Source organism: Meriones unguiculatus, chromosome 5 (assembly GCF_030254825.1).
Source record: "Meriones unguiculatus strain TT.TT164.6M chromosome 5, Bangor_MerUng_6.1, whole genome shotgun sequence".
Lineage (NCBI taxonomy): Eukaryota > Metazoa > Chordata > Mammalia > Rodentia > Muridae > Meriones > Meriones unguiculatus.
In genome coordinates, this window is record NC_083353.1 from 16,733,183 (window position 1) to 16,757,031 (window position 23,849).

General features: G+C 37.5%; 1 long non-coding RNA gene across 1 annotated transcript; it reads left to right on the forward strand.

Moving 5' to 3' along the window:
• Positions 1-9,726: 9,726 nt before the first annotated feature.
• On the forward strand, positions 9,727-14,263 carry LOC132653938 (uncharacterized). The gene is made up of 3 exons (XR_009591757.1): positions 9,727-9,784; positions 9,983-10,064; positions 14,159-14,263. It is a non-coding gene; the product is annotated as an uncharacterized LOC132653938 (long non-coding RNA).
• Positions 14,264-23,849: the final 9,586 nt, after the last annotated feature.

Genomic DNA, 23,849 nt, shown 5'->3' on the forward strand with positions numbered 1-23,849 from the left:
AAACATGATGAAAAATTTTGCAGAGCCCCTTACTAAATTATAGGTTTAACGATTCTTATGTCTTCTTTATGAAAATACTTTATATGAATATGCAAAAAACTCAGTTTTTTATTTGTATTCCATCTGTAACACATTACTACAAACTCTGTTGTTTGAATATAAGAGATTTTTTTTTCTTTTTACAATATTGGAGTTCTGATATCCACGATAGTGATGGTGATGGAAAAAAAATTATTTCTATTTAGAGGCACTAAGAAAGAGAATGTTTCTTGGTTTTTCTAGATTATATAGTACTTTCCTTCCTTCTTTTTTTCCTTCCTTCCTGTCTTCCTTCCTTGCTTCCTTCGTGGTGCCCATATCTCTGCTTGTTCATTTACTTTCCATAAAGCATTTTAATTTTTATTACATTTCAGTTAATTACCTATGTCTGCATGCATTTGAGTGTGCATTAGTGTGTCTGTGTGTGCATATTTATAGGTGTACATTGGACATGACATGAAGGTCAGAGGAGAATTTAGATCTGAATCTTTTTCTGTTTTGTTTCTGGGGATCAAGTCAGGTTTGACATCAGGCTTGGCAAAAAGTGCCTTTGCATTTGAGTTATCTTGCTGCCTCTTTAAGTCTATTGTGGGTGTTAACTCATTGAATACAATTTCATGAAAGCAATGTCTTTCCAATAGATCATGTATTTTGTCCATATGCACTAACCCTCATTTTGCTTTCCCTTTCCTGGTATTTCTTCTTTCCTGTCAGGACGTACTCAGGGAAAGGGATTCAGGAGACATCTGGGATTACTGGAAGGCAACTTAGGTTTTATTTTTTCCCCAATGTCTACAATAGAGCAAAATCTGAGGCAGAGATTGAGCCTCTCGAACTTCTTCCTCTAACTGACACCCCACTTTTCTGTGCTGCTTTTATATCTCTCAAAACTCTGGCATGGTATGAAAGAGGCTTCACTGCTGTCATCCCTTAAATATTTACCTGTCCTGGTTAAGGAGATCTCCTACAGGATCTTTATGAAAATTAAATGCAGTTCAGATGAATTAATGATACATTTCCTGTTTTGATTTAAACAAATGTCAGAAGTTAAGAAGTTAAATAGTTGATAGAAATTCATCAACTAAAATAAAATAAAAACCTCTGTGAGACTCCAGATGCCAAGTACATACATCTCACTGGAGAGAGGTTAGGCTTGACACAGATTTATTGTCCCAAAATGAACATTCCTTTGGATCAGTGGGTCTCAATATGCATTAGGGCATCTAGAAATTATTGTTTTAAACCTTAGATGAGCTTGTGAATCCAGAGATATTTAAAGAATCTCTTAATGTATAGAAATGCAAACAATTGTTTGGCCATATAGCCTATGGCATGGACTTTATTTACACATGACATGAATTATTATTGTTCTGTACCTACCATGAACTTTTTGGAATGCAATGTGTTTAAAATGTCAGGCAATCCATTATCCTGCTAATTGCTTGGAAGCAATTATTCTTCTGAAGTAAGGACTGTATGTTAAAAGGGTATAAATAGAACTAAATTCATAGAATAAACCTTGAAGCCCAATGGAATTAGCTTAATCAATAATTTGTAAATATATAAATATGTGTAAATATGTATATATGTATGTGTGTTGGGCTTTGTAAGCAGGAATCCTTATGGCCTTCCCCCAGGGGAACTGAGAACCAGGACATCTCTGAGGCCACCTCCAGAATTGGCAAGGACTTTTGAATACCTCCTGACTACCTGCAACCTGGTAGTTCTTTGTATGAGCTAGATCACCTTCTAAGAGGACTTGCCTTTCTTCTCTCTCTTTCTCTGTCTCTCTTTCCTCCCTTTCCCAGAGACAGTCGTTGTGACCCTGACCATCTTCCCCTAATAAAGCTCCCATGAGGAACCTGTTGGTGGTGTGATTTATGAACCCGGTGAAGAACTCCACTGTGCTATCCTAACCATGTATTTGCATGTAACTGTGTCCATCTATTTTTTTTTTTTTGTATATATGTTACATGAATGCATGTCAATTTGTATGTAAGGAGCTCCTTTTCTGTTTTGTCTACTAATGTGTGTATCAATATGTACGGGACTATATGTGTGAACACTGGGCTGATACAATGGACATGTCCACAACAGCTGATCAGGAATGAGATTTCCCAGAGGACAGCCTGTATTTCCTGCAGTTTCTATAGAGGAGATGCTAGTTAAGATCAATGGTATCATGATAGGTTTAATGAAACCCAAGCCTTTACAAGCTGGTAACCATTTGCCCCTTGCTTTCCAAACACTGACAATTGAGCTTTGATTGAGCCAGCTTCCTAGGGAGGACTTTATGGTAGAGAATCCACTGTGTTGAGCCAGGTCTCGAAGACAGGATATGCCCTTCCAGACCCAGTAAATAGTTATAAACTGCCCAGAATCCCTTTTCCATTCCTGCAATCAAGTTCCTGGCTTCCAGTATGTTGCTGTGCAGGCTAGCTTCAATGAAAGAAGTGGGCTAAGATTCATTTTTTACAGTTCTACTTGTTTCTCCCAGGTGGAACAGTTAGTTCCAACAGGCTTTAGTTTGGCCGTGGCCTTCTTTCCAAGCAGTCAAATGCTTCATGGCCAGGCTCTAGCATTTGGAAGTAAGTAACCAGAGTGGACAAGCCAAGAGCCCTTTGTCAGTCAAATTAGGACAGCCTGCTGTTAAAAAATAGAAGCCCTGATTTCTTGCCTCTGCTGGTCTCCTTGGGGAGCTCCTGTACCCTCCAAGTCTTTTTATATCCTTCTTCTTCTATAAGATTCCCTGCACTCTGCCCAAAGTCTGGCTATGAGTCTCAGCATCTGGTTTGATACCCTGATCACTAGAGTCTTTCAGAGGCCCTCTTGGAAAGTTCCTGCTCCCTGTCTTCTTCCACCTCTGATGTCTATTCTGTTTGCCCTTGTGAATGAGGATTGAGTATTTTTATTAGGATCTTCCTTGTTGATTAGCTTCTTATATTCATAACAGTCATACAGATCCAGTATTCATTTTATACTTATCGAACTCTGAGTTCCTCTTTAATTAACCTATCAAACAGGCCTGAAGAATCAGATACTCCACAAGGACCATTCATGGAGAGGATCTAGACCCCCTCCTCAGATGTAGCCCAAATGCCTCTCAGTTTCCAAGTGGGTTTCCTAGTAAAAAGAACAGGGGCTGTTTCTGACATGAACTCAGTGGCTGACTCTTTTGATCACCACCCCTGTTGTGCAGCCTTGCCACAGAGGAAGAGACTACAGCCAGTCCTCATGAGACCTCTTGATAGGTTAGGGTCATATAGAAGGGGAGGAGGACCTCTCTATCAGTGGACTAAGGGAGGGGCATGAGAGAGAAGAGGCCTGGAGGAAATGGAAGCAGGAGAGGGAGGAGGCTACAGTGGGGAAACAAAGCAAATAAATTGTCATAAAAAATAAAAGTGAAAAGAAATTTCAAAGAATAAAAAATTGTTAAAAAAACTAAAAAACAAAAAAACAAAAAAACAAGGCCTTTGCTAAAGAGTGGCTCCTGCAGCTTAAGAGCCAAAATTCAAAAAGTTCAGTTGGCAAGGCATCAGGCCTTATGTCTGGAGGTTCAGGGTTCAAATCCAAGGCTCCTCTCCTTTTCAGGTCTTGTGACAAGTGGCTCCAAGTAGGAAGGCTGCCAGCCTGAAAGATTAAGAGTTTAAGTAGAAGAAGAGAAAGGTCAGACTCTATGCCTGTCCATATTCTGATGAAGAACTTATTTAACATCTAATTTGGAGGTATGGCAGGAAACAGGTGTGTTACAGACTACATTAAATTGCTGGAGAAATCCAGATATCTTAAAACTAGTGGTTCTCTGAGTGATTGTGGGCAGGGAACCCTTGAGAGTAGGTCACTAAATTTAGAAAACAACAGATTAACCAAAAATGGTACTTAAACCAAATTTGGGGTGAAAATGTACTTATAAAATGTACTCATAAAGTGACTAATTACTGAAAAACACACACAAAAAATCACTCAATCAAAGGTAGGAGGAAGGCTAATGATATATAGGCAAAAATAAGCAAGATTTAAAAAAATAATCAGAAACATGGCAGAATAAGTGAGGTGGGGAGAAAAAAAACAATTGAAATGTTGGGAATTAAAATTTCAATGCCTCATATACAAAACAATAAAATGAGAGAAGGAATATCCAGGATAAAGGTTGAAGCAGAAGAAACATACAATTAAAACAGCAATAAATTGTTTGTTTACATATATGTATATATGTATTTAGTATATATATATGTATACATGTAAATTGTTTGTTTATATATGTATATATCTGTATATATGTATATGGATATATATATGCATATGGATATATATATGCTTATACATGTATATGACTATAGCATCAAAGAATTCTAGCATTTGATGAAAAGAGCAGTCTTAAGAATTTTAAGGTATAGAAAAGCCAAGATAAAACCTAAAGCTACAGAGAAAACAGTGAATGAAATGAAAACAGAAAATTTGATGTATAGAGACAAACTTGAGAAACCAAAAAAATGGGCATTTATTTCTGTAAATAGACATCACCAGTGAAGGGATTCTCCCTGTCAAAGAATGTGTCTATAATAATGCAAAAAATTACAAAGTAAAATGTTCAAAGATATAATGGAAAAATGTCAACTCAACTGGAAAAGAAAGTATATCAGAATGACTTGTGAATTCTTACTCAAAACTTTAAAGAGCAGAAAAGTATAGAATAATATATTTCAGATCCTGATAGTAAGGAACTGTCAAATAAGTTAACTATGTCCAGAAAATTTGTATTTTAAGTTGAGGGTGTAATAAGGACATTACAAAATAATCACAAACTTAAGAAATGTCCATGACCTTGAAGACAGCACTACAGAAGATACTATAAAAATACTATACATATAGAAAAAAAGAAAGTGTGTCTGAATTGTGAGAGCACAGAAAAATGTTGATGTCATGACCAGAATACATTGATAATAGGTAGCAGGAAAAGACATATCAGTATCTTGTCCAACCTCACAAGACAGAAAACTCAAATATAGTTGAGGAGTAGGGAGAAAGGAAACAAACAAATAACAATTTAGTCCACCAAGACTCCCCAAATTATAGAAATGAAAAACAACTTCTTTTTCTATTTTATTTTTTTTTATTTTATTCTTATCAGTTACATTTTATTAACTCTGTATCCCAGCCGTGTCCCGATCCCTCATTCCCTCCCAGTCCCTCCCTCCCTCCCTCATCTCCACCGTGCCCCTTTCCAAGTCCACTGATGGGGGGGACCTCCTCCCCATTCATCTGATCCTGTTTTATCAGGTATCTTCAGGACTGGCTGCAAAGCCCTCCTCTGTGGCCTAACAGGACTGCTCCTCCCTTCTGGGGTAGGGAGGCCAAAAAGCCAGTCATTGAGTTCCTGTTAGAAATAGTCCTTGTTCAACTTCTTAATAACTTTATGTGAGCCCAACTCAGAAATAAAGATGCACATATTGTTGACTAGGCTAAAAAATTGTACCCAATTATCTCTTTTCTCAAGAAACACACGAACTGGTAATGACATACAAATGCCTAGAGTCAAAAATCAAAAGTAAATCTACCAAGAGAATGGGGACCAAAGCAAGCTGGCAGAGCTCTTCTGATATCTGCTACTGGAGAATATAAACCAATGATGAATGAAACTGATAAAGAAAACAATAGATGAAATGAGTCAACAAAAGTACAAATGCATACACCCCACACTTTTGGGTGCAAATTTTATAAAAAATAAACCAACATAAAAAAGTCATAGAAGATCAGATATGTCCTGATATAGTAACATGGTATGGCTAGATCCTTTCCTCCGGCTCACATAGGCCTTATTCAAGGTATTATCAAGGATGCATTCTCATCTGCATACTCAAGAAAATTTTCTTGCATGACTACTGAGGATGTTCGTACAATCATTTTTCTCTTTCTTTTCATTTTGCAATAGGGTCTCCCTTGAAACTTACTCAAAAGGTTGTGACTCTGTGAAAGCCCTGACTCAACCACTCACCTTGTCATGAGTAGAAGCCTGATCCTTCCTGTCCAAAGGTTTTCACAGTTGCTATTGGAGCATGCATTAAGAAAATCATCAAGGATGTCCATACTTTCTTTCTCTTTTTTTTTTTTTTTTTTTTTTTTTTTTGTCAAGGAGAGTTTTTTATTCCAGGTAGAAATGAGCTAAGTCTTACTTTGTTTTTGTTTTTCATCGCACCGCCTGGATGCCATTTTTGTAGTTCTTTTTTTTTAATTTTATTTTTCTTATCAGTTACATTTTATTAACTCTATCCCAGCCGTGTCCCGTATCAGTGGACTTGGAAAGGATGTCCATAATTTCATGACTACTGCTAATCAGCCTGGTCCAGGATAAGTGGGCTGAACTATATCCCTAAACACAGAAAAATAAGTTCTGATTAAAATGTAAAACCACTTTGGAAATCAATCTGGTGCTTTCTCAGACAATTAGGAATAGTGCTTCCTCAAGATCCAGCTATACCACTCCTAATTATATATCCAAAATATGCACAAGTATACAGTTTGCTCAAGCATATTTGTAGCAGCTTTACTTGTAATAACAAGAATCTGAAAAGAACCCAGATGTCCCTCAACAGAGGAATGGATACAGGAATTGTGATACATTTATACAATGGAATACTACTCAGCAATTCAAAACAAGGAAATCATTAAATTTGCAGGCAAATGGTGGTAACTAGAAAAGATCACACTGAGTGAGGTGTTGGTATAAATTTCTTTTGGAATGTATGCAATTTACCCTTGTTCTTTCAAATGCTGATTTCTCTATACAGAGAAAGATATAGAGAGAGTGGGAAACCTTGCCTTGTCCCTGATTTCAGTGGGATTGCTTTAAGTTTCTCTCTGTTCAGTTTGATGTTGGCTATTGGCTTGCTGTATATCGCCTTTACTATGTTTAGATGTGTGCCTTGTATCCCTGATCTCTCCAATACTTTAAACATGAATAGATTTTGGATTTTGTCAAATGCTTTTTCAGCATCTAGGGAGATTATCATGTGTTTTTTTTTTCTTTCAGTTTGTTAATATGGTTGATCACATTGATGGATTTCTGTATATTGAACCACCCCTGCATACCTGGTATGAAGCCTACTTGGTCATGGTGGATAATATCTTTGATGTGTTCTTGGATTCGGTTTGTAAGTATTTTGTTAAGTATTTTTGCATCAATGTTCATAAGGGAGATTGGCCTGAAATTCTCTTTCTCTGTTGAGTCTTTGTGAGGTTTAGGTACCAAGGTGACTGTGGCTTCATAGAATGAGTTTGGTAATGGTCCTTCTGTTTCTATTTTGTGGAATAGTTTGAAGAGAATTGGAATTAGCTCTTCATTGAAGGTCTTTTAGAATTCTGTGCTGAAGCCGTCTGGTCCTATGCTTTTTTTGGATTGGAGACTTTTGATGACCACTTCTATTTCTTTGGGGGATATAGGACTATTTAATTGATTTATCTGGTCCTGATTCAGCTTTGGTTAGTCAAATCAATCAAGAAAATTGTCCATTTCATTTAGATTTTCAAATTTTGTGGCATATAGACTTTTGAAGTAAGTCCTAATGATTGTTTGGATTTCCTCAGTGTCTGTAGTTATGTCCCCCTTTTCATTTCTGATTTTGTTGATTTGGGTGGTGTCTCTCAGCCCTTTAGTTAGCTTGGCTAAGGGTTTGTCGATCTTGTTGATTTTCTCAAAGAACCAGCTCTTGGTTTCATTGATTCTTTGAATTGTTTTATTTGTTTCTAATTGGTTGATTTCAGTCCTGATTTTGATTATTTCCAGCCGTCTACTCCTTTTTGATGTGTCTGCTTCTTCTTTATCTAGGGTTTTTAAGTGGGCCATTAAGTTGCTTGAATGAGCTGTCTCGAATTTCTTCTTGAAGGCACTTAGTGCTATGTACTTTTTCTTAGCACTGCTTTCATTGTGTCCCACAAGTTTGGGTATGTTGTGTCTTCATTTTCATTGAGTTCTAGGAAGACTTTAATTTTTTTCTTTATTTCTTCCCTGACCCAGCTGCCATTTAGTAACAAGTTGTTCAGTTTCCATGTGTGTGTAGGCTTTTTGCTATTTCTGTTGTTGTTGAGGTCCAGCTTTATTCCATGGTGATCAAACAAGATACAAGGGCTTATCTCTGGACTGGAAATTCCAAACTCTGATGTTCTGGTGTGCACAGTTCAGTCTGGGACAGTGACCAGATCAAGCTGGCGTGTAGCTCTGGGCTGGAGACCAAGTGCCTGGCGGAACCGGGATCTCTTCTGCGGTTTAGCCAGGTGAGTTAAAGCTGATTGAATCCCCCACCATGGGGTATCCTCTCACCTGGGAAACACAATCTCTTGTGTTTTATGGCTAGGAGTTCTGATTGTTGGTCACTGAGCTGATACTGCTGTGCTGCTGCTCAGAATGAGAGTCCTCCTGGCACCGCCATCTTGCTGTGCCTCCTCAATAATACACATTTTTGAGACATTGTCTCTATGTGTAGATTAGATTGGCCCAGAAGTTGTTATGTTCCCAGGATGTCTTCAAACTTATGAGTCTCCTGATTTTGTTTCCCCAGTTCTGGGAGTAAAGATGTGAACCTCCACTCCTTGCCATGATATTTCATCTATTTATTTTTCTAGTATATTTTACACATGATTCTGTGCTTTATAATTTACGTTTTATATATACTTTCAGAGTTCAACAATAAGAACTCCTGGCAGCTTCTGAGGATTCTTTTATCTCTATTAATATTTTATACTAAGGGAAACATTTTTACACACTTTGGATGCCAACAATCACTGATGTAGTGTTCTATTGTTCTCTATAAAATCATTAAGTAGATTAGGATGGCTGTACCCCTTTCTGGAGAAACCTATCTTAACCCAGTTTCAATACTGCTGATTTCTAAATTTCACAAGCATTTGTATTTCTTGAATGAAATCTCATGGCAGTGTTGGCCTACAGAAATGAGTTCATGAAAAACCTATTTTTTCTGCAATCATTTCTCCAGATTTAGACACTTTCAATTTCCTGAAGTTGTGACTAGGATACTTGTAAGTTTTTCCTGGGTATCCTTTGCTTTGAGATTAAAGTTTCTCTGATCTCAGTCTTAAATTAATGTCTGCCAAGATATCCACAGAGTGAATTCTGGGCTAGTCTTTACATCTTAGTCCCTAGTTTATCTCAGAAACTAAAGCCCAAATGTCTGAGGCCCTGTTCTGTTTCTCCATTTCAGAGAGGCTTTAGAAATGTGTAACACTGAACACAGTTATCCTCAATTCTCTTTTGTTCTTTCATCTTTTTTCCGCTCTGTCCTCTTTTTCTTATGACATGCTTTCTCTGTTACTTTTGTTGCTGTTTTGTGATTTTGTTAACATATACCAAAAACTGTGAATTTGAGATAGCTCTACTAATGTTTCTAAAGAAGCCAATTGATTTAAATATATCTCTGATTTTAACCCAGATCTGCTATTAGAGCACCTAGTACTTTTCTGTTTAAGAGCTGTAAGGCAATCTTTTTCAGTGATTGCTCATGCTTCCTGTAATAGTATTTTTGACTCTTGATTGACACCAGTTACACTCACAGACACTTGGAAGGCTTATGCATTTGCTGACTGTTTTGCATGGGCCCTCTGCAGTCTAGCCCACCTGCTGAGAATTTATAATACAGCCTTTGCAGTGAAAACTGAACTGGATCAGACAGCAGAGGGAGCAAGATGAAGTCACTGACTCAGGTCCTCATATCCCTGCTGTTTTGGGTGTCTGGTGAGAAATTAAAAATATTATTTATAATCTTTACAGAGTGACTTATTTATAATAAGAAATTTAGTGAGGGTGCCAGGGTATTATTAAATAATAACACTGACAAAATGAGAGTATAAAGATATTAAATACAAATTTTACATGTTTTTACAATCTGAGTTTTTATCTATATGCATATTCATTGTGTATTTCTGATTGCAGGTGCCAGTGCAGAGATTGTGATGACTCAGTCTCCATCTTCCCTGGCTGTGTCAGAGGAAGAGAAAATCACCATCAGCTGCAGGTCCAGTCAGAATCTTTTATACATTGGCAAACAAAAGAACTTGCTGTCCTGGTACCAGTAGAAACCAGGGCAATCCCCTAAGATGCTGATCTACTAGGCATCCACTCAGCACACTGGGCTTCCTTATCGCTTCACAGGCAGTGGATCTGGGACAGTTTTCACTCTCAGTATAGGCAGTGTGCAGGCTGAAGACCTAGCAGTTTACTATTGTCTGCAGGGTATTAGTGTTCCTCCCACAGTGCTTCAGCCTCCAACACAAACATCCTTGAGAGTCTCAGCAGCTGCCTGTACCACACACAGCCCTGGCCCTGCACACTTCCCCCTTCTGCGTTGATAGCAGCTGTGCCTGTAAACATGATGAAAAAGTTTGCAGAGCCCCTTACAAAATTATGGATCCAATCATACTGATGTCTTTTGGTATGAAAAACCTTTATATGAAGATGCCAAAAGGACTAAATATTATCTTTGTATTTCTCTGTATCATATTACTACAAACTCTGCTGCTTGAAATTAAGAGACATTATTCCTTCCTTCCTTCCTACCTTCTTTTTTCCTTTCTTCCATTTTTCGTAGTGCCTGATGGTAGATCCTGATAGGTAATTACCAAATAAGTTGCCTCTGCCCAGAAAAATTCAATTTTCACTTGAGAAAGTAATTAGGATATTACCAGAAAAATCAGAAAGTTAGGAAATGACCATGAAGACAGCACTTCCAAAGATAATAAAGAATACTATAAGTATAGAAAAAAGAAGTGGTGTGTGAATTGTGAGAGCACAGAAAAATGTTGATGTTATGAGAGGACTAGATGGACAATGTTAGCGAGAAAGAACATATTAGTATCTTGTCCACCTCTGCAAGACAGAAAACTCCGTATAGTTGAGGAGTAAGGGAAAAAAATAACAATTTAGTCCATTTAGACCCCACCAAATTATAGAAATTAAAAATTATTAGAAATTATTTCCTAATGAGCTTTTTGTGCCCAACTCAGAAATACAAATGCACATACTGTTGGAAAAGGCTAAAAAATTGTACTCAATTGTTTGTTTTCTCAAGAAACACACCAACTAGTAATTACATACACTTTCTGAGTCAAATGACAGATGTAAATCTACAAAGAGTTTGGGGTCAAAGCAAACTGGAATATAAACCAATGATAAACAAAACTGATAAAGAAAGAATATATGAAATGAGTTAACAAAAGTACAGATGCATATAACCCACACTTTTAGCTCATACTTTATAACAAATAAACCACCATAGAAAAGACTAGAATGTCAAATATGTCCTGATACAATAGCGGAGTGCTGAAGGGACATAGTAAGGAAATGACTCCCAATGACATTCTTTTCTACCCGTCGATTAGATTCTCACTCATCCCTCACCAGAGAAGATACTTCCTGCAGTAAATGGGAACTAATATAGAGACTTACACGTAGACAAAGTGAAACAACTGAGAGAACTTGGAGAATTCTGTCCTAAATGGAGTATCTTCATTAAACCCTTCCATGGTGGGCTCAGGAAACTCTGCAGAAGAGGAAACAGATAGATTTGGAGAGCCAGAACTGATGGAAGACATCAAGGAAACAGTGTCTTCCAGACCCAGCAGGACCAATGCACATATAAACTCACAGAGACTGTGGTAACATACACAGGTCTAGTACAGGTCTAAGCTAGATGGTATCTCAGTGGTGAGAAGGGGAAATGGACATGGGCTCCCCTCCCTCACAAAGGTAGGGACACATATTTGAGTGGTTGTATCTCTGTGTAGATCTCTCTGGACTAGAACTTGCTTTGCACCCAAGGCTGGAAAAAAACTCAAAATCTTCCTGATTCTGTCTCCTCAACTCTGGGAGTACACATGTGAATCTCAACTCCTTGTAATGACACTTTATATATTTTCTGTTTCTTGTACTTTGTACGTAATACTGTGTCTATAATTTACTTCTTATATATTTTTTTCATTATTAGATGATATGAAAATTTCAAGGTTTTTTATTTCTGCTATGTTATTCATTTTTGTTCATACTCTAACATTTTTTTTCTTTGATGGCAACATTCTCTGAAGTTGTGATCTACTGGTCTTTATAAAATTATTGCTTGATGTTCTGATCAGGAAATTGTCTTCTGTGCCAATGAGTTCGAGGCTCTTCCACACTTTTTCTTAGAAAAGAATTAGTGTGCCTGGTTTTATGTTGAGGTCTTTGGTACGCTTGAATTTAATTTTTTGCAGAGTGATATAAATGGTCTATTTGCATTTTTCTATATGTGGACTTCCACTTAGTCCAGCACTATTTGTTGAAGATGGTATATTTTTTTTCCCATCGTATGGTTTTGGAATCTTTGTCAAATATCAGGTGTTCATACGTGTGTGGGTTTATTTCTGGGGTTTCTATTCAATACTGTTGATCCACCAGGCTGTTTCTATGCCATTACCATATAGTTTTTATTACTGATGTCTAGAGTACAGCTTGAGTTCAGGGATGGAGATACCTCCAGAAGATCTTTTACTGTACAGGATTGTTTTAGCTATTCTGGGTTCCTTGTTATTCCATATAAAGGTGAGAATTTTTCTTTCAAGATCTGTAAAGAGTTGTGTTGGATAGTGAGGAGCAAGCCTATAGCTTTAAAGAAAAAACAACAACATGAAAAACTACAATGATCTTTTAATTTCACCAACAGATATATTAATAAAATTTGTCCATATTTTGAATCTTTAATTTTATCAATTAAACCTATACTTACTATTTGGATCTTTTATTCTGTTATTCCGGGTGTTCTGGCAGAGGAGCACACCTCAATTTATCTGTTTTATTATTTATATTTATCATTTTAAACTATTAGAATTCTTCTGTTATTTATATGCCAATATAAACAATATTATTCGGATGGTCCTTGTAAGATTTTATATTTTAAAAAGTGCCTAAATGTTTTAAAAATAGCAAAATCGACATAAAGTAATTTTTACAGTTTGAACATATGCCAAGGGAAATGATTACAAGTATCTAAAAAATATAGAATTATTAAAGTAAATGCAACGTAACACACCATTGTAAAAGCTTCTATAAAATAATAATGTGGTAGATTTAGTTAAAGTTACAACATGAAAGGCAGACCATCCTTAAGATTGTAAGTTAGATATTTCTGAAAATATAATTATTCTAGTTGCTTCAAGGATTGATTACAAGGACAGCACTGACCTTCCAGTATATTTACTTGATTCTATTACACTTGCAGTGAAGAGATTCCTTTCAGTGTATTCAGATAAGTCCAGAATTCTGTAAATCCATTCTGCACTATGGAGTCAATGGGAAGCATTCACCCTCATGATGAACGTTTCATAAATATAGAGTACACCCAGTAAATATTAATGTAATATGTATCTTCCCATCCTTGGTATATGATGGAAAGTTGCATCAATATCATGATATATGAAAAACTCTAATTGAAGAACACTTGAATGTCCCAACACTGATCTAATATTAATGTTGGTATAATGTTCTTTTGAAATGTATACACTTTACCCTTGTTCATTCAACCCCCCTCTCTCGTTTCAATCCGGACTTTGCATTGTGATACTTATTCTAAACATCCTGTCTCAACTTGGTGAAAAATTCCAAATAAAGCAACTAGCCACAATGTTGAGCAGGGAAAGGAAGTAAGTGGGAGAGGGGAGGAGCCAGAGGACAGGAAAGAGGGGAGGAGCTGGAGAACAGGAAAAGGTGGGAGCAGAAAGCACAGAGAGGAGAGCTTGAGTAGGAGAGAGATCTTGGAACTATGTGGAGAGATGGACCGGACCTAATATATCACAAAAAGCAAGTATAATGGGTAAAATCTAAATGTTAGGAAAATATGAGGGCTTGGAGGTTTAGGAGGGAGTAATCATTGCCCAGCATTGTGTTCTACGTTAACTAAATAAAAAAAAAAAGTTGTGTTAACTAAATAAAAAAAAAAAGTTGTGTTGGTAATTTGATGGGAATTGCCTTGAATCCATAGGTTGCTTTTGGTATGCCATTTTTACTAAGTTAATACTGCAAAACTATGAGCATGGAAGATACTTCCATTTTCTGATTATCTTCTTTTATTTCTTTCTTCAGAGAACTGTTTTTTTTTATACAAGTCCATGTGAATCTCTGATTGAGGGGAGCAGGGGCTGCCTCTATCATGAACTCAGTTGTCTGCTTTCTGATCACTCGTCCCTGATGATACAGCCTTGCAAGGCCACGGAGTAAGAAGATCTATGGAGTCCTGATGAGACTTAACCAGCTATGAGCAGAAGGCAATAGTGAAGCACTCCCCCTTTCAGTGGACTAGGGGAAGGGATGAGGGTGGCTGGTGGGAATGGGGAAGTTTAGGGAGAGGACTTCAGTCTAGATATATAATGAATAAATTGCGAATAAAATAAATATTAAAAAAAAGAAGAAGAAAATATTGCTTGATTTAAAAAAGGCTGTGTGCCCGCTTCTGGAGTCATTTTTTTTTTAAATCACTAGTTCCTGTGCAAGCAAGACCATCAAAACCCTCTTTAAATACTATTAATTTCTAAATTACCATAGAAGATGAATTTCTGGAATTAAACATGCTAGCCAGAGTTGATCTACTGAGACGATTTCATGAAGAAATCTCCTTTGTTTCCTTCCCCTTCCATTCTCTCATTTTAGAGTCCTCTTTTAATTCCATGAAGTTGTGGGGAAAATACTTGTTAGTTTCTGTTGGGTTTTCCTTTGCTGTGAGATTAAAGCTGCTATGGTCACAGGTTTAAATTAATGACTCCTAGAATTTCCACAGAATGTATTCTTGGCTTCTCTCTTTTTTTTTCCTCTTCTTTATTCTTATCATTTCTTACAATTTATTTAATTGTATCCCAAATGTGGTCCCCCCTTGTCTCCTCACAATTCCATCCTCCCTCCCTCCTTTTGTTCCTTCTATAGCCCTCCCCTAATCCACTGATAGGGGTGGTTCTTCTCCTCTTCTATCTGACCTTAGACAATAACATCAAATCAGGATTTGGTGCTTTGTCTTCCTGTGTGGATTGGCAAGCCTGTACCCTCCAGGGAAAGCAATCAGAGAACCTACCACCTAGTTCATGCCAGAGAATTTGCCTGCTCCCCTTACTAGGCACTCCACATGGAGAATGAGCCTATGAGCTACATCTGAGGCAGGGTTTTAGGTCTTCTGTATGCATTGTCCTTGGTTGGTTTATCATTCTTTTTAGGGCACCCAGGGCTCAGTTTTTATGGCTTTGTTGGTCACTTCATCTCCCCCTTCTTTCATAAGATTCCCTGCACTCTGTCCAATGTTTGGCTATGAGTCTCAGCATATGTTTTGATACATTGCTAGGTCGAGTCTTTCAGAGGTCCTCTGTGGTAGGCTCTTGTCCTGTTCCATATTTTCTCACTCTTCTGTTATCTGTCTCATTTGCCTTTCTGAATGAAGATTTAGCATCTTACCCAGAGCATCTTATCTTGCTTAGCTTCTTTAGGTGTACAGATTTTTGTATGTTTATCCTATATTACGTGTCTTATATCAACTTATAAGTGAGTATATACCATGTGTGTGTTTCTGCTTCTGAGATACTTCACTCAGGATGATATTTTATAGATCTCACCATTTGCATGCAAATATCATAATTTCCTTATTTTAAATGCTGATTAGTATTCTATTGTGTAAATGTACCACAATTTCTGTATCCATTCCTCCTTTGAGGGACATCTGATTTTTTTCTGGATTCTGGCTATTATAAAAAATGCTGATACAAACATGGTTGAACAAATGTCCTTGTTACATACTGCCTAGGAGTGGTATAGCTGGATCTTGAGGTCTTAAACTAATTGTTTGAGAATGACCCAGACTGATTTCCAAAGTTGTACAAGTTTACATTCCCACCAGCAACGGAGGAGACTTTCGCTTTCTCCACATCCTCTCTAGCATGTTTTTCATTTGAGTTGTTGATCTTAGCCTTTCTGATGGGTGTAAGGGGAAATTTGAGGGTTGTTTTGATTTGCATTTCCCTGATGACTAAAGATATTGAACATTTATTTAAGTGTTTCTCTGCATTTCAATATTCCTCCATTGAGAATTCTTTATTTAGCTCAGTACCCCCATTTTTTAATTGGATTCTTGATTTGTTGCTGTTTAAATTCTTAATTTCTTTATATATTCTGGATATTAGCCCTCTGTCAGATACAGAGTTGGTGAAGATCCTTTTCCAATATGTAGGCTGTCATTTTGTTCTGACAACAGTGTCCTTTGCTGTACAGAAATTTTTCAGTTTCACGATGTCTCATTTATTGATTGTTGATCTTAGAGCCTGTGCTGTTGGTGTTCTCTTCAGGAAGTTGACTCTTGTGCCAATGAGTTTAAGGCTCTTCCCCATTTTTTCTTCTAACAGATTTTGTCTCTCTAGTTTGAGATGGGGAACTTTGATCTGCTTTGCATTTAGTATTGTGCAGGGTGAAGAGTATGGATCTATTTGAATTTTTCTACATGTAAACAACCAGTTAGCCAAGCACCATTTGTTGAAGATGTTGTCTTTTTTTGCATTGTGTAAAGTTGTGGCATCTTTGTAAAAAATCAGGTATCCATAAATGTATGGGTTTATTTCTTGGTCTTCTATATGACTCCATTAATACAGCATTCTGTTTCTACACCAGTATCATGCAGTTTTTTGTTTTGTTTTGTTTTGTTTTTTACGGTTGTTCTATCATATAGCTTGATATCAGGAATGGAGATTCCTCCAAAAGATTTTTTTATTGTAGGGGATCATTCAAGCTATTCTGTGTTTCTTGTTATTCCATATGAAGTTGAGAATTTTTCTTTTAAGGTCTGTAAAGAATTGTGTTGGTAATTTGATGGGAATTGCATTGAATCTGTACATTGCTTTTGGTAAAGTGGCCACTTTTACTATGTTAATCCTGACAGCCTATTAGTATTGGAGATCTTTCCATTTTCTGATGTCTTCTTTTAATTCTTTCTTCAGAGACTAGAACTTTTTTCATACAAGTCTTTGACTTTCTTGGTTAGAGTTACACCATGGTACTTTATATCCTTTTTGGCTATTGTGAAAGTTGTTGTATCCTTAATTTCTTTCTCAGCACATTTGTCTTTTGTATACACATGGGTGCCATTTATGGCATTAATTTTATATCCTGCCACATTGTTGAAGGTATATATATTTATCAGCTATAAGAATTCCTTGGTAGAATTTTTTGGGTCAATCATGTATACTATCATACCATCTGCAAATAGTGATACTTTGACTTTTTCCTTTCCAAACTGAGTCCCCTTGATCTCCTATAATTGTTTTCTTACTCAAGCTAGATTTCAAGAACTATGTTGAAGATATATGGAGACTGGATAGCATTGCCTGTCCTCAATTTCAGTGGTATTGATTTTAGTTCTCTCCCTTTAGTTTAATGTTGGCTATAGGCTTGCTCTATATTGCCTTTACTATGTTTAGGTAAGTGTCTTGTATCCCTGATCTTTTAGAACTTTAAACATAAACTAATGGAGCATTTTCTCAAATGCTTTTTCAAACTCAAAGGAGGTTATTATGTGCTTTTGTTCCTTTCAGTTTGTTTCTTTGGCTGATTTCCTTTTATTCGACCATCCCTGAATACCTGGGATAAATCCTACTTAGTCATAGTGGATACTATCTTTGATGTGTTCTTGAATTGTATTTGTGAGTATTTTGTTGAGTATTTGTACATCAGTGTTCATAAGGGAGATTGGCCTGAAATTCTCTTTCTTTCTTAGGTCTTTGTGAGGTTTATATATCAAGATGACTGTGGCTTCACAGATTGAGTTTGGTAATGTTCCTTCTGTTTCTCTTTTGTGGAGTAGTTTGAAGAGTATTGGTGTTAGCTCTACTTTGAAGGCTTGGTAGATTTCTCCACTGAAACCATCTGGCCCTGGGCTTTTTATGGATGGGATAGTTTTGATGACTGCTTCTATTTCCTTAGGGGATATAGGGCTATTTTATTATTTTTTTTTTTGCAAGGAGAACTTTGATGACAACTTATATTTCCTAAGGGGACAATGGACTATATCCTTTATATATCTGTTCTTGATCCAGCTTTGGTAAGGGGAATCGATCAAGAAAAATTTCCATTTCTTTTACATTTTCAAATTTTGTGGTATACAGGCTTTTGAAGTAAGACCTAATAATTGTTCAGATTTTCTCCATGTCTGTTGATATTGTCCCCCTTTTTACTTCTCATTTTGTTGTTTGGTTAGTGTCTCTCTGTCTTTTAGTTAGTAAGGCCAAGGGTATGTCCTTCTTGTTGATTTTCTCGAAGAACCAGCTCTTGGTTTAATTGATTCTTTGAATTGTTTTATTTGTTTCTAATTTACTGATTTCAGCCTTAAGTTTGATTATTTTCAGCCATCTACTCCTCTTGTGAGTGTCTACTTTTTTTTTCCTAAATTATCCAGGTGAGCCATTATGTAGCTTGAATGAGATGTTTCAAATTTCTTCTTAAAAGCACTTAGTGCTATGAACTATCATCTTAGAACTGCTTTAATAGTGTTCCATAAATTTGGGTAAGTTGTGCCTTCATTTTCATTGATTTCTAGGACATCCCTAATTTCTTTCTTTATTTCTTCCCTGACCCAGCTGTCATTGAGTAGCAAGTTGTTCCGTTGCTATGTTTGGGTAACTTTTTGTTATTTCTGTTGTTATTGAAGTCCAGCTTTAGACCATGGTGGTGAGATAGGATACAAGGGATTATTTCAGTCTGCTTGCATTTGTTGAGGCTTTGTGACAAACTTCATGGTCTTTTTTGGAGAAGGTTCCATGAGCTGCTGAGAAAAACGTAAATTCTTTTTTCTGTGACTGAAAAGTTCTGAAGATGTCTGTTAGGTCCATTTGATTCATGACCTATGTTAGAGTCATTGTTTCTTTGTTTAACTTCTGTTTTGTTGACCTGTTCTTTATTGAGAGTGGGGTGTTGAAGTCTCCCACTATTTATGTGTGGGGATATATGTGTGGTTTAAGTTTTACTAATGTTTCTTTTTCAAATGTGGGTGTCCTTGTACTTGGGGAATCAATGTTCAGAATTGTGAGGGCTTCTTGGTGGAATTTTCCTTTGATGAGTATGAAATGGCCTTCCCCATTTCTTTTGGTTAATTTTGGTTGAAAGTCTATTTTATTAATTTTAGAATGGCTACTCATGCTTGCATCTTTAGTCCATTTGCTTGGAAAGCTGTCTTCCAGCCCTTTACTCTCAGGTAATGTCTATCTTTGTGAATTAGTTGTGCTTCTTGTATGTAACAAATTCTTGGATCTTGTTTATGCATCCATTCTGTTAGTCTGTGTCTTTTTATTGGAGAATTGAGTCCACTGATATTGAAAGAGATTAATGACCTGTGGATCCATTGATTTTGATGTTGGCTATGGTAGCATGTTTGTGTGCTTGGTTACTTTTGGTTTTGCTGTAGTGAGGTTAATTATTTCCTTTGTTTTCCTGAAAGTAGTTAGTTTTCTTAGGTTGTATTTTTCCTTATAGTGTCTTCTGTAATGCTGGAATTGTGAGTAGGTACTGTTTAATTTTGTTTTTGTTGTTGAATATCTTGTTTTCTACATCTATGAAGAGTGAGAATTTTGCTGGGTATAGTAGTTTGGGATGACATCAGTGTTCTCTTAGGGTCTGCATGATAACCATCTAGGCCCTTCTGGCTTCCACAGTCTCTTTTGAGAAGTCAGGTGTGATTCTGATGGGTTTGCCATTATGTGTTACTTGGCCTTTATCCCTCACAGCTTTTAATATTTTTTCTTTATTCTGTGTATTACTGTTTTGATTATTATGTTTCAGGAGGATTTTCTTTTCTGGTCTAATTTATTGGGTGTTCTGTAGGCCTCTTGTATTCTTATAGGTCTCTCCTTTAAATTTTGGAAATTTTCTTCTATGGTTTTGTTGAAAATATTTTCTGGGTCTTAGAAAAGGGAATCTTCTATTTCTTCCATTCCTATTTGTCTTCTCATGTTGTCTTGTATTTCTTGGACGGTCCGTGTCAGGAATTTTTTTAGATTTCACATTTTCTTTGATGGATACATCAATTTCTTCCATTGTGTCTTCCAAACCTGAGATTCTTTCTTCCATCTCTTTTATTCTTTTAGTTATGTTTACCTCTGTTATACCTGTTATCTTCCCTAAATTATTTTATTATTATTATTATTATTTTCAATGCAGTTTATTCAGGAACCTTGAACAATCATCAGACCCTGGGGAAAGCCAGCCCACAGCTTAAATAGCCTCTGGGTAGCCAACCCCAGCGTGCCATGTGGGCAATGCAGATAGGTCCACATACAAGGAAGCAAGCCAGATCCTCAGCCTTAGCCAAATGTGGAGTTGTTTGTGACAGAGATCACTCACCATCGGGAAGGTGGAAGTTGGAAACCAGCTCCATCTTTAAGGCACAGCATTCCGCAGCTCTCTACAGTTCCCCCTTTTTGTTTTAGATGCATCAGGCAAGAGTAGAAGTCTGATCTCTGATATTAAATTGGGACTTTGTACCGATGTTCATTTAGGTGTCTTCCACCCAAAGAGCATCAGACCCTTCTGATACCTTTTTCTCAGAGGCGGGACCTGGGATGTAGCTCATGCCTTAGATGTACAAAAAGGAATTAATGCTCAACTAAAAGGAAGCTTGATGGTGTTCAATCAGAGGATTGACCTCATGCAGGAGCAAATTGATACCCTATGGCAAATGGCTCAACCGGGCTGTCAATGAAAGTATGCTGGACTTTGTATCACTAGCATACAGCATGAGAATTTTTCCTGTGCTGCAAATCTGTCTAAACAATTGTCTAGCGATATTTTAGGTAATTGGACTAGAGAATTCGATACTACGATGGAGCAGCTGAGAGTGGCCATTATCACAGTAAATTCTACCAGAGTGGACGCAAGACTAGCCACAGGATTATCACCATGGATTGCTGCAACCCTAAATTCTTAATCTCCACGATTTCCTCCTTTTGTATTTGCTTCAATTTTCCAATTCTATCTTCAGCTCTTGAAACGTTTTGTTGATTCCCTTCACCTGACTTACTGTATTTTCCTGTTTTCAACTCCTTCACCTGTTTGTTTGAACATTCCTCTGTTTCTTTTACTTCTTTCAGTATCTTAATGATTTCCTCTATGAAGGCCACAAGCTGTTTGGCTGCATCTTCCTGTATATCTTTATCTATTTGACTTTAGCTTCCTCTATTTATATATGGATTGCCATAATCTGCTTGTCTTTATCTTTCTCCATGTCTTTATTGATGGCTCTAATCTATTTGGCTTTATAGTCCTCTATTTCTTTATGGATGGCCTTAATCTATTTGACTTTATAGTCCTCTATTTCTTTAATCATTTTATGTGTTTCCTCCATTGTCCTCTTTATAAGCATCCTCTTCATAAGCATAGATGTAAGGTCATCTTTTGAGTTTCACTTATGATAAGGTGTCCAGGGCTACTTGATCCTGGATAACTATGTTCTGGGGATGCCATATTGCTTTGGCATTTGTTGGTTGTATTTTTATGCTGGCTTCTACCCATCTGGCTGTCTAAGGTGTTAGCTGTTAATTTCTTGTCTCTGCTGAAATCCTGGAGTGGGGAGAATCCCCTTGGCAAGATGGTTGTTTCTGAAGGAGGCCTCCTCAGCTTTTTGGGTATGGTCACCAAATGATGGCTAGTGCTTCTCAGGAATTGCCACAGCTCATCTCAAGTGTATGTACCTGAGTGGTAACTGTAGTTGTTGGTAGTCAGGTGGATTCTCTTCTCACCAGGCAAAGTCCTGGAGACAGCTGTTCTGACACTTGATTTCTTGCTCTGAATGTAGTGAGATGTTGTTGCAGTGATTTTGCTGAACATAGCCCTCTCGAAGAACCAAGGAACAGTGTAGTTTGGTCAGTTTGGCTACTGAGACAGGTTGCACAATGGAGCTAGGGTTTGATCTTGTTGATCTGCAGTTAAAATCTTGGAACTCTGTGACCAAGTACCCAAGAAGTTATCAGTGGTAGATGAGTGCAGCACTCATGCCTACAGCAGGAGGCTATTGCCTAGAGCCTACAGGAACCCAGAAACTTTTCTAGATCTTGGTGTCCTGAGGTCAGACATGATGTTTTCCTCATGGTGGGGTTTCCTCCCTGAATAGAGACCCAGTGCGTGGTGTTTTGGTGTACTCAGTTCAGTCTGGGATGGTGAGTAAAGCATGCAGGTACAGGGGAGTTTCTCCATATTGTTGACTGTGTGCCTGTATTAACCTGGAAACATTTTAAGAGACCTTTTTGGCAATGCGTGTAGGCTTAGTGCCCTAGGTCAGACCTGCTGTTTCCCTCAGCTTTGGAAATATTTTTAATTACTGCTATTGATCCGGTAAATAGAAGAAGGAGTTTCTTATGTTCAAGATTTCTTTCTTCTCTGCTCTAAACCTTCTCTTTATTCTTCCTGCTCTCCCACCTAACTTCCTCTAGATATAAAGTTTCAACCTCAAGAGTCCTCTACTTTTGACACTGCTGACAAACCTCTTACTCCCCATCCTTAACCTCCACTCCTGGCTTCTTCTCAACACCCTGGGCCTCTTCCTCAAGGTTCTCCCTCTTCTTCTATTTCTTCCTCTTCCTTGTTGGCTCCTCCAGCATCCTCAACTCCCTCCCCAGCAATCATCCTAATTGTCCTTCTTTGGTACTCAATTTTACCCCACCAACAGCTATTAGCCCCACTTATACAAACTCTCACTCTGTAGCAAATCCCTCTTCTACTCAGTGTAAACCAGCCGAAATTCTTCCCTCACTGGAGGTAGAATTTGTGGATGGATTGGTAAGGGTGTACATTCCCTTCTCAATAACTGAATTCCCTCAAGTAGGAAAGAGACTGGGATCCTATAATTCTAATCCTGCCACTCTCATTAATTTCAATATGTTACTCAATCTTATAGTCTTACCTTCCATCATATATATATATATATATATATATATATATATATATATATATATGTAATTCTTACTAACAACTACTCTCTGAGGAGCTCAGGCGAGTTTGGGAACAGGCTGGAATGCATACAGATGAGGTTCATCAAACAAACACAGCACACCTAGCTGAGATGGTGCCCAACCAGGATTCACAATGGAATTATAACACCTCAGAAGGCATTTTAGCTATAAATCAGTTCAGGACAAGCCTCTGGGTTGGTCTCCTCAAGGCTGCCCTCAAGCCAGTTAAGTATGAAAAGCTCCAGAAGGACATTTAGGAAAATAATGAAAACATGTCTCAATTCCTAGAGCACCTTACAAAGGCCCTCTTAAAACATACTAATCTAGAATCTTTGATTACAGAGCATAGGCATCTCCTGATGACCTATTTTTTTTCTCCCAGATTTACCCCAACTTCAGGACTATGCTTAAGAGCTTGGAGAGAGAATCTCTGACAGAATCTTAGACCTGGCCTTCGAAGAGCATGTACCACAGGATTGATGAAAAAGCCCATATGCAAAAATACCAACTGCTGGCTAAGGCCATCCAAATGGCCTCAATGACTACCCAGAATCCATTGGCTAAGGCAAAAGGACCACGGGGCCTCTGTTTCAAATCTGGTCAAGAAGGTTATGCAGACCATATTTTCTCTAACATCTATAAGCTACTGGGGCCATGTCCAAAATGCCACCAAGGGGAACATTGGGGTGTTGATTGCCACCATTTCTCCTATGGTATGGGGGCATCACACCCAGATCATCCTTCTGTTGATATCCAATGCCTGAGTACCACTTAGTGAATGTGTCTGGGTTCCCTTGAGCCAACCACAGCCT